At 36.6% G+C, this 17,446-nt stretch overlaps 1 protein-coding gene across 3 annotated transcripts in view; it reads right to left on the bottom strand.

Annotated features, from left to right (window-relative positions):
• Positions 1 to 17,446, bottom strand: part of CNST (consortin, connexin sorting protein) — a 102,483-nt gene that overhangs the window by 46,548 nt on the left and 38,489 nt on the right. The gene's annotated exons all lie outside the window — the stretch shown is intronic.

Here is a 17,446-nt window from a genome sequence, read left to right as displayed (position 1 = left end):
TACCATCAGAGGAAGACCTAAAAGTCAAGGTGTCTACATCCAAAACCTCCAAAATAAATATGGAATAGTCTCAGGCCATGGAAGAGCTCAAAAAGAATTTTAAAAATCAAGTAAGAGAGGTGGAGGAAAAATTGGGAAGAGAAATAAGAGTGATAGAAGAAAATTATGAAAAACAAGTCAACAGCTTGCTAAAGGAAGATCCAAAAAAATGCTGAAGAAATTAACTCAAATGGCAAAAGAGGTTTAAAAAGCCAATGAGGAGAAGAATGCTTTAAAAAGCAGAATCAGCCAAATGGAAAAGGAGGTTCTAAAGCTCACTGAAGAAAATAGTTCTTTAAAAATTACAATGGAACAGATGGAAGCTAACCAAAAAATTACAGCAAAACAAAACAAAATCAAAAGAATCAAAAACTAGAAGATAATGTGAAATATCTCATTGGAAAAACAACTAACCTGGAAAATTGTCTCTCCAGGAGAGACAATTTAAAAATTATGGGACTACCTGAAAGCCATGATCAAAAAAAGAGCTTAGATATCATCTTTCATGAAATTTTCTAGGAAAACTGCCCTGATATTCTGGAACCAGAGGGTGAAATAAATATTGAAAAAATTCACCAATAACCTCCTGAAAGAGATCCAAAAAGAGAAACTCCTAGGAATACTATCATCAAATTCCAGAGTTCCCAGGTCAAGGAGAAAATATTGCAAGTAGGCAGAAAGAAACAATTCGAGTACTGCGGAAATACAAAACTACTACTTTGAATTACAACTTCTCTCCCTGCAGTTGCTGCTGCTGGCAGGATCAGACCGCATTCCCTTCTCACCTAGGTGAAAGCACTTTCTCAAAGATCTTTGAAGCTGTCTTTGGCATTTGTGGGTTGAGCAATCTGAGAACCACAATTGCTGCCTGCAATTCTGCCCCCTGAGGCCTGCTCTGGTCCTGTCCTTGCTGTGCCATGCAGCCACAGTTGGGCTGCACTCCATTCTGAGGTGAGTGTGATAGACCTTTCCTGTCAGCCTTTCAGGCTGTCTTGGCTGGAAATCTCACTCTGTCGCTTTGTGGCTTCTGCTGCTCTAGAATTTTTTTAGTCATTTTTTACTGGTATTTTGTGAGCTATGGGGGGTAGCTTCTACAGGTCCGTCTTTCTACTCTGTCATCTTGGTTCTGCCCCCCTTCACTTTGCTTTATTTAATAAAGTATTATTTATATCTATGAATTTATCTCAAGTGATGACAAATTGAGTTTTCTGGGTAACAAACAAGTGATGCAGCAATCAGATGAAAAATTTTTTAATAATTCTTTTGTTTTAAATCTCAACTTGGACCCCCCCAAAATAGCATTTTCATGCACATAAAACACAAAAAGATGGTTCTGTATGAAATCATGACTCTCCCATTTCATTCTGCCTTTTAAAAAAGTATATATTCTTACATGTTACATTTATAATTGTCCTGCTTGTCTCTAGTTCCTTCTAAACCTGTTTTCTTTTGTATCATTTAAAAATATTAACAATGGCATCAGTATTGCTAGCCTCTCCCTCTCTAATTAAAATGGAGTGAAAGAAAAATACTTATCTCAAATGAAAATCTCCAAGTAAATGAATCCACACAGTCAGCTATGTTCAAAAATCAGATGTCTGGTATCTATTACTTCCCTGTCACAAAGTAGGTGCCATATAAAAAGCTGCATTACGGGACCTCTGGAGACATAGTTGGTCATTTATGTCATTGATTAAAGTTCTCAAGTCTTTTAAAACTGTTTTCCCTTATAATGTTGCTATCTTTATATAAACTGTTCTCCTGGTTCTGCTCACTTCACTCTGTGCCAATTCATAGTATCTAGGATTCTCTGAAATTGTTTCTTTTGTTTTTTTAAAGGGAACTAATATTTCAATACATTCATATACCTCAGTTTGTTCACCCATTCACTAGTTCCTTTCCTACTTATTAGAATGTTACCACTACATTATCTTATAGTGCCTTCCAATTGCTAAAATAAACTAAAATTTTACGTTTCTCTGGACTTAAGTTTACATTTCAAAGTTTCTACTGTTCTTTTAATCAGAGATGCTTGAAAATCCCCTATTCCATTAAAAATCCATTTCCCCTCATAAGATTATACTCAGGTTTTGCAGGGTGAGTTATTCTTGATTATAAGCTTGTTTCTTTTGCCTTTTGGTATTCCAATATTTCCTGTGGTTTGCAGTAGAAGATGACAGTTCTTGTGTGATGTTGACTATAGTTCCTTGGTACTTTAACCTCTTCTTTCTGGATTTGTGAAGTGTTTTTTTCTTTAACATGGGAAGTCTAGATTTTGACCATGACATTCCTGGGACTTTTGCCTTTGGGGTTCCTTTTAGGAATGGATGGATTTTTTTTTCTCAATACTTACTCATCAGTTCTACTATACTTGGCAGTTTTTATTTGCTATTTCTTGAAATATAGTGTGTCCAGGTTTTTTTGGGGAGTAGGTAGAGGTGAAACCTTGGTTGGTTTTTTTTTTTTCAAGTTGAGTGTTTGCTATGCAGTATATTATATTTTCAGCTATTTTATCAATCTGTTGATTTTGTTCTAATATCTCTGGCACTGATTTCTGTTTGGTCTCTTCTAGTTTTTAGGGAGTATATTTCTTAAGTAATGATTATCACTTTCTAAGTCTCTCCTAATTCTTTCTTCAAAATTTTTTACTTTTTAAACTCTTGCTTCATTTCTTCTACTTGTTCATGTCCTTTTGAAAAAAACCTGGTTGTTGGAAGTTTTTATGGTATTATTTTCTTGTTTTTAGGGGGGAGATCTCTACATTTGCAATACTTTTTGATACTATACTGATCAGTATTATATTTACTCATTGCTATGGAACTGGGGCTTTGTGCCAGGGATAGGTGCTACCCTCTAATGGGCTTTTGGATATGGTAGCTGGCCCTGCTTAGCATTATCCTGCTCCCCTGTACTTCTCTGTGATTTCTGCCTTCTCTGTGTGGGCTTCCATAGATCTTTGAGGTTTTGTGTGCTGGAGCTTCAGGTTATCTCTCGCATCTCCAGACAGTGTTAATGACCTCAGAGTCTGTTGGCTAAGGCTGTCCCATCCAAGTGTGGAGTCTCATTTGTGGCTGCAGCTGCTCTCTGGGAGTTTCTAAGGTCCTCATTCTGGGACTTTCTGACCAACCTGATGTTTTCTCAGGGGGGGTCCTCTGCTCTTATCTCCATCTCCTGGCTTTTCTGGTTTTTCCCAAGTCTTAGCTAAAGTCCTACCTTCTGCAAGAAGCTTTTCCCTGTCTTTCTTTAATCTTAGTGTTTTCCTGAGATGCTCCATAATTTATCCTGTATACATCTTGATTATAAATAGTTGTTTGCATGTTCTCTCCTTCATTAGATTTTGAGCTCCTTAAGAAAAGGGGTTTTTACCTTTGTTTATATCCTCTGCACATATCATAGTGCATAAGAGGTGCTCAATAAATGCTGCTTGATTAAAAATAATGATAGAAAGCTAACATTCATTAAGCATCTAGTGTATGCCAGGAACTGAGCTAAATATTTCAAAAATACAACCTAATCTGATCTTCATAATAACCCTAGGAAATAGGGGCTATTATCCCCATTTTATAGTTGAAGAAAAACGCAACGACCAACCATGATTTCAAAGGAGTAATGATGAAGCATGCTGACAAGCTCCTGACAGCGAAGTGTTGGATTTGATGCAGAATGAAATGGCTATAGTTTTGGCTATAGTTAAATGTGAGAATTTGTTTTGCTTGAGTAACTGGTATGAGAATTTGTTTCTTTTCTTTTTTTTTCAACTAGGTGGAGGGATGTGGAAGGAAGGTAAAATAAATGTTTAATTGAAAATAAAAGTTTTTTTTTAAAAAGGAAAAATCTAGCTACATCTAATAAATAAACACTGCTTTTGTAACGATTCTTTGGACCTAAGTATTAAAAATTATTGTCACTGAATTCAGGCTACATGAGATAAGAATCTGAGGAAAATGACATCCCAACTCTGAGGAAATGTTTAAAACTGAAATCAATTTTCCTCACTTCTTTCACGAGTCAACTCTCCACCTTCCTTGTTTATAATATTGCTTTATCTCATTGAGACAGAATAGTTGGCAAAGATGGTTTTCCTGGGTTATGCTCTATGGAGAAAGTAACATACTAGAAGAAAATGAATATGATACAATTTCCAGTGGAAATTCCTGTTAAGGTCAAGCCCTAAGATGAGGTTTTCTTTTTCACATTCTATAAAACTGCCTTAATTAAAGATAGTAGGGATGAATGCTACATTCTAATTCAAGTTCAGCCACTGACTGCTCCTTTGATTTGAAAATCTTTCTGTGACACTTTTCTAGACTCTAAAATATTGATAATATCACTTCATGGAATTCACTGAGCTACTACTTGTAAGTCAAGAACAACCTTAATTGAAAGATACTACTACAAAAATATGAAGTGATATTATTCTTTTAGGATACGTAGTTTTCATTGTGTTATTAAGCATTGTTCTTTTTACTGAGAACTTCTAAATCTTGAAGCCTTATTGTCTCAATAACAAACTGTGCACAGAGGTTTTGTCAAAATATTTCCTCTTCTCCATAATACAAGCCACTGGACATCATGGAAGTTGTATTTCAGCCACAATCTTTTCTGTAGCTTGTATTGTATCTATGCTCTGATCCTTTGTTTCTTCTGTTTCATTCTTCTAGAGTTCAAATCAGTGCCAGGAAAATAAGGAAAAGGGACATATTACTATCAGATATTTTAAAATGTTAGCTTAAATGTTATCTTTCATTTGTCATAGACCCTAAGACAGTCTGGTGAAGGCTATGGATCTCAGGGTCATCATCCTCAATTACTCACTCTCATTCAACCAACCTATGCAAAATGTCACCAAGTTTGTCATTTCTGTCTTCAAGTCCACTTTCTTCGTACTCACACAGTCACTGTCCTAGTGCACTTTCTCATCATATCTCACCAAGATTATTACAAAATCCTTCTAATTGGCCACCCCACCTCAAATTTCTTTCCACTTCATTTTCTATTCAACTGACAAAGTGATTTTCCTAAAGCTTGTATCTTATCACAGTCACAACTCTTTCCCAACTCAATAAACTACTGAGCTACTAATAAACTAGGCTATTACTGCTTTAGAATTAAATAGGAAATCTTTTGTTTGGCACGTAAAGCTCTTCACAAGAACCTAGGTACTTTTTTATGTAGCTAGCCTTAAATTTTACTGTGCTCTGTTCACTCTACACCCAAGCACATTGGTTGACTTGTTTTTCCTTGCATATGACACCCCAGATCCCACCTTTCATGCCTTTGCACTGGTTACCCCAGTATTCTAGGTGTCAGGGACATTCTCCTTCTTTACCCTCATATTTCTTAGAATCCGTGGTTTCTTTCAAGATTTAGCTCAAATACTTCTGCTGGAGGCCTTTCCCAATCTTTTACCAACCAATTATTACTACTGTATCTTTAAGAGACATCTTGTAAGATAAAAAACCCCCTGAGGGAGGGGGCTGAGAGAGGGGGTTAAAATATTTTGCTTTGATCAATTAACTCCACTATCAGCTAATCTTTTGCTACCATTTAGAGGAAAGCAAAAGGGGATAAATGTTTGGGGAAAACACTTTTAGGGTAGAAAGGCTGTAACTACCAACTTTGTCTACTTGCTTGATTTGCAAAGAGCAGGCACTTAATAAATACTTGCTGATTGATTCACAATTTTGCTAAGTCACTCAAAATCACCTCATGTACCATATGGTTGGTCTCTAAACTAGAAACTGACTTTTTCTAAGGGTTGGCCTCTTTCCCTCCTCATGTTTCCTGAACACTGGCTGGACACAATTCTGGGGGTTCAGCTACCAAATATGACAGGAACAAGACAAGGGGCTGAATAGTTAGGAGTCAGCACTACAAAAGATTCTCCCCCTTTAGATCTTAAAACAAAAACAAACAAACCCCTGTTGTTTCCCCTTTCAAAATTTCCCCTCACTGATTCTTTATTTTACTCCCAACATGGTACATCCAAATCTCTTCTCTCCTCAATCTATACCTCTCCACTCCCTTCCTCTTAGTAGTGTATATTACCTCCTACTGTACTGAGAAAATAACAGACTTCATACCACGAGATCTCCCTTCTCCCCAATTCTATACCTCAATTTCCCATCATCACACCCTATTCTCCCTTCCATTGTTCCAGGCTCTGAGAAAGAGGTGGGCCTCCTCCTTAATAGGACCAATATGTGATCTTACATTACACCCTCAATGTGTTACCCTGAACTCATTTCCTATGGTCTCCTGTTGGAAATACAGGGTGGGCCTAGAATTAAATCCCTGCTCTGTCACTTACTATTTATATGACTTTGGGCAAGTTACTTCTAATCTATTCTAAATTCTAATTCTCCTGATCTCAATTTCTTCATCTGAAAAATAAGGGGGTAAGATTAGATGATCTCTGAAGCTTCTTCCAGCCTTAAATTTATAATATCTGGTAGGAACCTACACATGTTACTAATCAAGGTAATTACATGGAGATATTGATCAGGAGCAGTCTTCTGGGAGTTTGTCGCTTCAAACATTCTGCTTATATTTTTCTCCCTTCTCACTTCTGCCTCTTGGCTTCTTTGAATTCTCAGTTTAAAATACTTTCTACAAGAAGTTTTTTCTGGTTAATTTTAAACATAATACCTTCCCTCTGAGATGTTCTCCAATTTATCAAATAAACACACACACACACACATATATAGACAGACATATATCTTGTTTGAACATAGTTGTTTGCATATTGTCTCCCTCTATTTAGAATGTGAACTCCTTAAGGGCTGCGCCTGCTTTTGACTTTCTTTGGCTCCCCAGCACTTAACAACAGTGCCTGGCGCACAGCAAACAGGTGCTAAATAAATGTCTATTGACTCTAATTTTCCATCTTTATTGGAAACATGCCCCTACCTTCTGAATCCTTCAAAAAATAAAAACAAAACCCAACCAAATAAAAAAACTTCACTTGATCCCTAAATTCTCTCTAGCTCCTTACTTATAACTGTCCTTTCCTTCAGTCAAATGCCTAGATAAGCAGCATCTTCTCAATGCTTCTATTTCTTTCTCCAGCCCACTGCAATGTAGCTTCCCATATTACCACTGAACTGAAACTGTTCTCTTCAAGGTTATCAGTGACTTATTAATGACTAAATCCAATGGCCTTTTCTCAGGTTTCATATTTCTTGACCTTTCTGGATAATACCACCCTTTCTGGACAAACTCCTCTCCCTGAGTTTTCGTGATATTGCTCCCACCAATAATTGGTGATAGTCTCTTATATCACCAACAGCTTGATGGCCATTTCTACCAAGAGGACTCAAAAGAATCTCAAACAGATCTCATTAGCCAACACTAGCCTTTGCAGAGTCAGTCAGTAAACATTTCTTAAGCATCTACTTAAGTGTTAAATCCTGGGAATAAGTTGTTGTTTGTCCTTCATATTTGAAGACATCATGGTGTTGGGATCAAGGTATGATAAGTATCTTCAACTATCGCTAATTAGTCCAATGCAAGCTAGTGCTGGGAAGATTCTACTATAGGTCAGGCACAAATAGTCCATCTCAACATTAGGGATGGAAATGTCTGTAGATTTGCCTGTCTCACATTTCCTTTGTGAGACTGAGATTCTGCTTTGCTCACAGAGCATAGGATCTTCTTTGATGTGGCACATCATGCTGGGTGGTCCTATGCTATCATCTCCCATGTCTCACAATCAATACTTCGGAGAGACCTTGAGACTGTCCTTGTTCTGTTTCTTCTGATCTCTGTGTGCAGCTTGCCTTGTGCAAGTTCTCTTTAAAATAGTCTTTTAGGCAAACACGTTTGTCACTCAGGGTACGTCCACTGGAGCTGCACTCTCTGCAGTAGAGTATGAATACTTGGCAGTTCAGATAAAGAGAGGACCTCAGCATCTGACACTTTATCTTGCCAGGTGATCTTTGGAATCTTTCTAAGACAATTCAAATGGCAGCAGTTCAATTTTCAAACATGTTACTGTTAGACTGTCCAGGTTTCACAGGCTTACAAAGATGAAGTAATAAGCACAATGGCTCTGTAAACCTTCAGCTGGGTATGTAGCCTAAGTACCTTAATACCACATTTTCCCCACACTTTCCTTCAGAGCCTCTCAAATGATGAATAAGTTCTGGCAATGTGTACATCAACCTCATCATCTATGTGGACATCCCTGGAACGTGCCACAATAAGTGAACTTACCACAGCATTCAAAATGTCTCTATTGCTGTAACTAATGGTTCCACTTATGGATGGCTTAGTGCTGGCAGGTGGAGAACCTTTGCTTTCTTGGTGTTGATTGTCAGGCCAAAATTAGCACAAATAGTAGAGAATCAATCTATTCTCTTGCATCTCAGCCTCAGAGGCTGCATTAAGTGTACAATCAGATGTGAACAAAAATTCAAGTACCCCTCTCCTCTTACTTTAGTCTTGGCTTGTAGCCTTTCAAGTTAAATAATTTACCATCGATGCAGTAGCTGACCTTGACGCCATTTTAGTCCTTCTTGAAAGCATCTGACAACATCTTGGAAAACCTCATGCTAAAAGCATGGGAGGAGCACACACGTAGCTGGACTTCACTCCACTGGTCATTGGAAAAGTGTAAAAGCATCATCCTTTAGCTAGAACCCATGCAAGCATGCCATGGTGAAATGCCATATGATACTCATGAACTTCTTCAGACAACCAAATTTCACCATGATCATCCACAAGTGCTGAGGATGGACAGGATCAAAAAGGCCTTGGTCAGGCCTGGAGATAAAAAGATAAGCAGAAGATGGGCCCTGACCTCAAGGAGTTCACTATCTACTGGGAGGAAGGCCACATACATGCACACCTGAGCTCCCCCCTCCCACAACCAACCTGGGGGTTAAGGTGGGTGGTGCTGCAGCTAGGATGGGAAATGATTTGATAAGACTTTCAGGACTGATTTCATCTTGCACAATGATGTGTCTTTAAGGATCATTAAGTCTAAAAAGTCCAAGAAACTACCATCCTTCTGGCCATCCAGGCTTATAACATTAGAGTCCTCTTCCTTTCTCTCTCTCCAGTCTCCCATATTTAATCAGTAGTCATCCTCTCAATTCTATCCTAAGAGTAATAGCAACAGCTACTATGTGCCTGGCATTGTGCTCAGCACTTCACAAGAATCATCTCACTTGATCTTCACAACCTGGGGAGGTAGATGATACTGGTATTTCATTTTATAGATAAGGAAAGAGGCAAAGAGAGGTTAAGTGATTTGCCCAAGGTCACATGGCTAGCTAGCAAGAGTTTGCTATACTTGAACTTGGGTCTTCCTGACTCCAGATCCAGTACTCATTAATTTCCCTGTTTCCTTCAAATCATTTCCTGCAATTGCCCAATTTGCTCCATTCACAGGGTCACCATCCTAATTCAGGGACTCATCACCTATTGATTGGACTATTTCAATGACCTCCTAAATGGTCTCCTTGCTTCCACTCTCTCCATTTTCCTCCAATTCATCTTCTATTTGGCTATGAAACTGATATTTCTAAAAGTCCAATCTAAGTCACTCCCCTGCTTAAAAAGGTTCAGCGTTTCCCTACTGCCTCTAAGACAAAAAGCAGTTTACCTCTTTCACAATTGACATGTTTTCTGTTCTGGCTCCAGCTTAATTTTCTTGGCTTGTTTCACCAAGTTTCTCTTCAAGCACTCCAATTTCAGATAGACTGGCCCATTCTTGCTGCTCTGAGGTAACATTCCATCTTTTGTCAGTGCACTTCTGCACAGGCAATCTCTCCCTTTTCACCTTCACCTCATACAATCTCTAGCTCTCTTCAAAGCTCAAGTCAGCTGCCATCTCCTATGTGAAGCTCTTCTTGATCCCATCTCCTCCCAAGCAGTTCAAGTTCCCACAACTGAAATTATTTTGTATTTAATGATCTTTGCATATATTTTTATACTCCTAGTATAAATCTTTGTATCCCCAGGGCTTACATGCCTATCTAGCATAGTACCTCTGCATATAGTAGGTACTTAATAAATACATAGTCCACTGAAGAAGGAAATGGCAAATTACTCCAGTATCTTTGTCAAGAAAACCCTATACAGGCTCATGAAGAGTCAGACACAACTGAACGACTAAATAAGAAGGAATGAATGCTATTTCTGTCAAATATTTAGGTGCTATGGTGACAAGTCCTAAGCAAATAACCAAAGGAATGGTGTTAATGCTGAGATGACAGGATGGCAACCAGACAATATAATTAACTTGACTTTATCACATAAAATTCATTTATCAAATCCTCTAGCTTTTAGGATAGCATTAATATCAAGCACTCATTTTAATAACACAGGGAAAGTATTATACAAGGTACCTCCCTATCTCAATTTAGATCCCAATTTAAACTTCTAAGAAGATTTTCCATCATTTAATTAAATTCTTCCTTTGTTTTTTTCATTCTCCTTTTTTAAAAGACAAAAAAAAATAGTGCTCCAAAAAAAGTTCCTTCTGTGTCACAATGTGACATGCTTAGAGCCTTACAAGTACAGCTCATCAGGAAATCAAATGGGGACACTGAAGAATCCCCATAAATACTAACATTAATTTTGAATATGGAATCTACAAATCTTGGACACGCTGTTACAATTAAAGCTGCCCAAAAGGTGAGTTGAATTTCTCTACTGAATCTCTGGACATACCTATTCACTTAGGTTAAAAAAAAAAAGGCTTAATAACTTCTAGTGGTGTTATCATTAGTATGAGAACTAAAATAAAGTCAAAGAAGTGGGTTGCAGTAAAAACTGAAATACTGAAGCTTTGAAACCTCTACAAAGTCTACTGGCTGTTAGGTCCTTCCAAGTTCCACTGGCTCTCTGGACAATTTGCATCACATCCTCCAAGGAATTAACAATATGCAATCAGTGAAATGTGATTTTTCTAGTTACATGATGCCAAACCGCAAGTTTAATTTTTGATTTAAAATGCAGGTATTATTTTATGAACTTACTATGATTTGAGAATTGGTTCCAGAAGACTAAGTAAAGGAGTTGCCTTAGAATTTTTAAACCCTGTACCTTTTGAAGAACAACAAGCACTTCGATCAACAAACATTTATTAAGTGCCTATTATGTACCATGCACTATGCTAAGCACTGGATCTTAAAATTTCTTGAAAATGAGTGGTAAAAGAAATAGCAGAAATTATCAAATTCAGTTTGATCACATAGAATTTTCTTTCCATTGACAGAGGCACATGGCCCAGAAAAAAGAAAATGTTAGGAGTAACCTCAAGCAATCTATTCACCTGTTTTTGAAGATCTAAGCTATAAGAAAAAAATGAAGATAGCCACATGTCCTGTTTTAAAAATATTTGAAGGAATGGAGATCCTGCCATTTTCTTGTCCTCATAATATTTTCAGGTAAGTTTTCCTTATGTCCAACAGAACTTTCTCTTACTAGACTCAGGTGATTAGCTTAAGAGATAAATAATGGCTACTCAATATCATTCTCAAATATCTCTTTTAAATTCTGCTTTAAAAACTTCTAAGAAGATGTTCCATCATTTAGTTAAATTCATCCTTTGTTTCTTTTCATTCTCCACCAAAAAAAAAGCTTCTTTAAAAAGTATGTATTGTAGGTATATCTAAGCTTAACACGAAATCTGTTCCTGAGGAGAGTACATATTACATCAGTTTTTTTGTAACTCATCATTATTTTGTGCATATTACAGGATTCTGTCATTTCTAACTCAAATCCTTTTCTCATTCTGAACACTCATCTTATAATTTGTGTCTCTATCTGGATTTTCATATGTCATAGAGAACGTTAAAACTGGCAGAAATAGCGAAGTTCAAGTCCCTTAGTTCATAGAGGCAAATTTGTTTATAGCAAGACACCTGTATTATGTTCTGATTCATTCAGGAAGATAGGAGACAGTAAAGGAATTAGAGCCTCTAAGATTTGAATTTAAATCCTGGGTCAGACCCTTACTACCTGTGCAATCCCTTCAAGCCTCAGTTTCCTCAGCTGTAAAATGGGGATAATATAAGGAACTACATCACAGGACAACTAATGACCAAATGAGAGACTATCTTTTGTATTTTCTAAAACTAAAAGTACAATATAAATAGTAGGTTCTTTTATTTTCTTTAGAGCCTCAGATAGTGCTATTGTACTTAATACTTTTGGCTAAAAAAAAAAAATTAAATCCCACATTTTTTGCCTGACTGTGCTAGTAATACAGAATTCTAATCTTAGAGCCTTATTTAAAATGCTCTTTTCTTTTTATCACACACATGACTCCTTTTCTCCCCACTCTCAATATTTTAAAATTAGGAGCAAAAATCACAAATCTTCTCATTTGATTTGTCTTTGGAAAAAAAATTGAGAAATTTGTCTTGTTGAGAAAATGTTCCACTCTATATGTGGCTATATAATTCCATTCTCACTAGCTTATCTTCCATTTTAATTAAGCCCTGCTTACTTGAGAACAAGAGAAAAACATTTATTACATGTTAAACTATTTTGAAGATTGTTTTGATTTCATTAAATTAAACTAAAATTAACTGACATTGATTTATAAGTGGGATTAATTTTAACAGAAAAAAATTCTTTGATCACCACATCTCCCTCACCTATAAAAGTTTTAAATGACTGAAACTACTGTCTCAATTTCTGTGAATTTCTCAAGTACTCAATAGGCACAGCTACTCTCTTAGGTAAAAAGCATTTAATAACTTCTGGTTATATTATCCTAGTTATGGAAACTGGAACAAAGCCAAGGAAGTAGTGAAAACCAGTCTTGAAGCCTTGATACCTCCACAGACATGCAACTAACTAACTTTCAGTTCCTAAAACATCATGTAATTGGGATAAAAAGGCAATACCTAAATAACCTGCCTCCAACCCTTGGCTGTGGAATAAAATAAATGTACTTCTGAATATCCCTGTATATAGATCACTTTATTCCTTAGAGAATTTTGAAGAAAATCAAAAACTATTCCTTTTCAAATGACATTTACTCTTCTAAATGAAAGAAATTACACTTGACCAGAAAGTAAAAATAATAACAGCTACCTTACATCACTGAAAATCTTTACTTAATACAACAGTGAAGAAATGAATGCCAAAAAACCAATAATGATGCCTCAAATGACTTAGAAAAGGAGAGAGCAGACTTACACCAAAATTTTGAAAACTTCTTTTTGAGTTTGATGGCATGACCCTAAACAGATCAAACTTGCCAAAACAGAGTAATACAAAAAAGTTGGCATTTGCAATAATAATCATGAATCCACTGATTCTCTCACAGTAGTTGACAGGAAGTATAAAACCATGTTAGGATGTGCACATGGGGTGACTACTGCCATGGTAAGAACCATAGGAAGAAAGGTGGAGATTTCAAGGAATATGAGTCAGGTCAGGCATCAATGATCGTCAGGGGATTATTGGCTTGGGGAAACTATTGAAGATCTATGGAAAGGCAAAAGTCAAAAAAAGCGAGTGGAAACATGGAGTCAAAGCAGCACAAAATTTTACATTTTCAATGTAAAATACTACAGAAGCTTGAGAAGCAAGGAAATAAAATGAAAGAAGACGAAGACACACACACACACACGCACACAAATGCACGCACGCACACACGCACGCATGCACACACACACACACACACACACACACACACACACACACACACACACACACACACACACACACACACACACACACACTGGACCAAATGGGAAAGAGAAAGCCTGGCTACCATTAATATGATGAATAAAAGAACATCTATGTAAAGGGAGGTAATCAAAACTCTAGTTTCTCTGTAAAAGTGGAACTTGGCAGAATTTGAAAAGATCCATAATTATTACCTCAAATGCTTTAGAGTGCAACATGAATTAACAGCACAGCACTTTACTGGTTTCTTCTTTCATAGAGCCTGATTCCACTTTTCTTAAAAGAATGTATTATACAGCTACCAAAAGGTAAAAACATTTGTGATCCTTCAAACATATGCCAATTACGTGTTTATATATATGAAATGCATAGAGCTTTACAAATCTGTACAAAGATTTTTTTAAATCTGTAAGCTTGTAAGAAAATGATATATTGGTTAAGGAGCAAAAAGTATTCCAGAAATTTTCAGGGGATGTAAAAGCAATTTATTATTGATTCAGTAATTATTGGACAAGCCACTCAAAAGCATCATAAAATCTATAGTGCCTTTTTTTATACAAATTATTTGATCCTAACTGTAATATAAAGCAGTAATCATCAAAACTATCTATCTGATACTGGCTAAGAAATAGTGATAGGTTAGTAGTTTGGGTTAGGTACACAAGACACAGTAGAATTACCATTGTAATCTAATGCTTGATAAACCCAAAGATTTCAGCTTTACTTTTGGGACACTATTTGACAAAAATGGCTAAAAGGATTTTGCATAAACAACACCAATGCCACCAAGATTAGCTGGAAAGTAACAAACCTGGGAAGTTTTCAGATGAAGAAATCAAAGCTATGAAAAAATACTCTAAATCACTATTGATAAGAGAAATGCAAATTAAAACAACTCTGAAATACTACTTCACACCTATCAGATTGGTTAATATGACAGAAAAGGAAAATGATAAATATTGGAGGGGATGTGGGAAAATTGGAACACTAATGCATTGTTAGTGGAGTTGTGAACTGATCCAACCATTCTGGAGAGCAATTTGGAACAAGCTCCAAAGGGCTATAAAAATGTGTGTACCCTTTGACCCAGCAATACCACTTGTAGGGCTGTATCCCAAAGAGATCATGAAAAAGGTAAAAGGATTGCTATAAAAATATTTATAGCACCTCTTTTTGTAGTGGTAAAGAACTGGAAATTGAGGGGATGCCTGGACAGGTTGTGGCATATGAATGTAATGGTATGCTACTGTGCTATAAGAAATGATGAACAGGAAGATTTCAGAAAAACCTGGAAAGAATTACATGAATTGATGCTGAGTGAAGTGAGCAGAACCAGCAGAACAGCAACTTCCCATGATAGGGCAAGGGTGGCAAAGAATTTGATAGTAGACAGTATTGTATAATTAAATCAGCTAACAAATGGAAATTAGTTCCAAGAACAGCAACATTGTGTGATGACCAACTCTGATCGACAGGGCTACTCAGAAATACAATACAATACCATACAATGATCCAAGACAATTCCAAATGACTCAGGATGGAAAATGCCATTCACATGCAGAAACAGAACTATGGAGTCTATGTGCAGATTGAAGCAGACTATTTTCTCTGTGCTTTTTTTCTGTTTGTCATGGTTTTTCCCTTTTGTTCTAATTCTTCTTTCACAACATGATTAATGTGGAAATATGTTAAATATGATTGTACATGTATAATCAAATTGCTTGCCATTTTGGAGAAGAGGAGGAAGGTAGAAAAAAAAATTTGGAACTCAAAATCCTATGAAAGTAAATGTTGAAAACTGTTTTTACATGTAACTGGAAAAAATTAAATACTATTAAGTGGGGGGAAAGGAAAAAACAAAAACAAAAAATGAAAGAGGGTGTTTGAGAATAATATAGGATCAGCCATTACTACCAGAAATTAAAGAGAAGTTATCCTTAAGGAGCTGAGACTTATTGACTGCTCCATATTTTGCAATCAAGTTGTGGAAATGTTGCAACATATCACTGCAGCTTGTAAAAATTTACCACGTACTGGTGGCTAGATTTGTTTCTTACAACAATCTGGTGAGGGAGGTGTTATTCTTATCCCCATTTTATAGATGAGGAAAACCTGAGGCTCAGAAAAAATTACATCTATAGATACATGCTAGAAAATATTTGGGGCCTGATTCTAATCCAGCTCTTGCTAGCTCCAAGTCCAGCATTCTGTTTCACCAAATTGCCTCAAAATATGAGTTAAAGTTAAAAAAATCTTTACCAGTTAACAATTTACCAAATATTTATGTTAACAAATTAAGTGAATTTATGAAAAATAAAGATTTTTAATCCCTAAACAAAAATAATCCATTATTGACAGAAACCATCCTCCTCTAAGGCTCTTATCATGCTATGGAAGTGACCCTGGCTTCTTTAAGTCTGTGATAGCAGAGCACAGGCTCTAGTAACCTGGAAAGGCTTTGAGGAAAAGCCTTACAATGGAATGTATATCTATCTACCTAACTATGACTGGCCATCAGACTGTTGGCCATCAAATTATTGAAATTTTTTTGGCAATAGCAACTCAAGAAGACAGATGACTAAGTCAGAGAGGAGTAGTACTGGTGAAGGGAGAATCCAAGCTGATGAAATCACAGAAAACTGAAGTACTGGAACAAACTGACCACATTTCTAATCAGTCAGTAAGGAAAACAATCAAGGAACAGGAAGAGAAGATGAAAGGTAACAACTGTCTACCTTCATCACAGGTCTAGTCCAAGTCTAACAGTGGGGCCCTGGAAAGTGGAAACTAAAAATCCCAACCTATATTGTGCTATAAGAAATGATGAACAGGAAGACTTCAGAAAGGCCTGGAAAGACTTATATGAACTGATGTTGAGTGAAAGGAGCAGAACCAGGAGAACTTTGTACACAAGCAACAACCACAGTGTGCGAGCAATTTTTCTGGTAGACTTAGTACTTCATTGCAATGCAAGGACTTAAAAAATTCCCAATGGTCTCTTGAGGCAAAATGCCTTCCACATTTAGAGAAAGAATTATGGAATTTGATCGCAGAATGAAGCAGACCATTTTCTTTTGTATTATATTTTGTTTTGTTTTATGATTTCTTCCATTCATTCTAACTCTTCTATGCAACATGACTAAGGTGAAAATGTATTTAATAGGAATGTATGTGTAGAACCTATATAAAATTGTATACCATCTCAGGGAGGGAGTGAGGAGGGGAAAGGATGGGAAAAACATCTAAGATATATGGAAATGACTGTAGAACACTGAAAACAAATAAAATAATAAAAAAAAAATCCCAGTGTAAGGTGTACTAGAGTGCCCCAGGCTTACACATTCCCACTCTTAAACTACTAAAGGTGGCCTTTTTCACAATCCAAGAAAAGGAATCCTAGATCTAAGTTCTAACAGGTGAGCTATAAAGACACTTCATTTATGGGTGAGCTATAAAGACACTTCATTTATGGGTAAGCTACCCCAACTAATCTACGGAGTCAATTTTGCTAAATAATGCAAAAACAGAGTGCAAAGTGAACATATTTGTTTGACATTGTGGGTTTGACGTTGCTTTATTGTGTAGCTTAAGATAACAAAAAAAAAATAAAAATAAAAACACAACAGACCAGAATGTTCTTCAGGACACTTATGCACACAGTTCAGGGGTGGGGAAACTGCAGCCTCTAGGTCCTCAAGTGCCCCCTTTTGACTGAATCCAGTTGGCCTTGAGGCCCAAGGCCGCAGGTTCCCCA

This window comes from Notamacropus eugenii, chromosome 2 (assembly GCF_028372415.1).
Source record: "Notamacropus eugenii isolate mMacEug1 chromosome 2, mMacEug1.pri_v2, whole genome shotgun sequence".
Classification (NCBI taxonomy): Eukaryota; Metazoa; Chordata; class Mammalia; order Diprotodontia; family Macropodidae; genus Notamacropus; species Notamacropus eugenii.
Note: the sequence above shows the minus strand (reverse complement) of the source record. Positions and strands in the feature narration are given on the sequence as shown.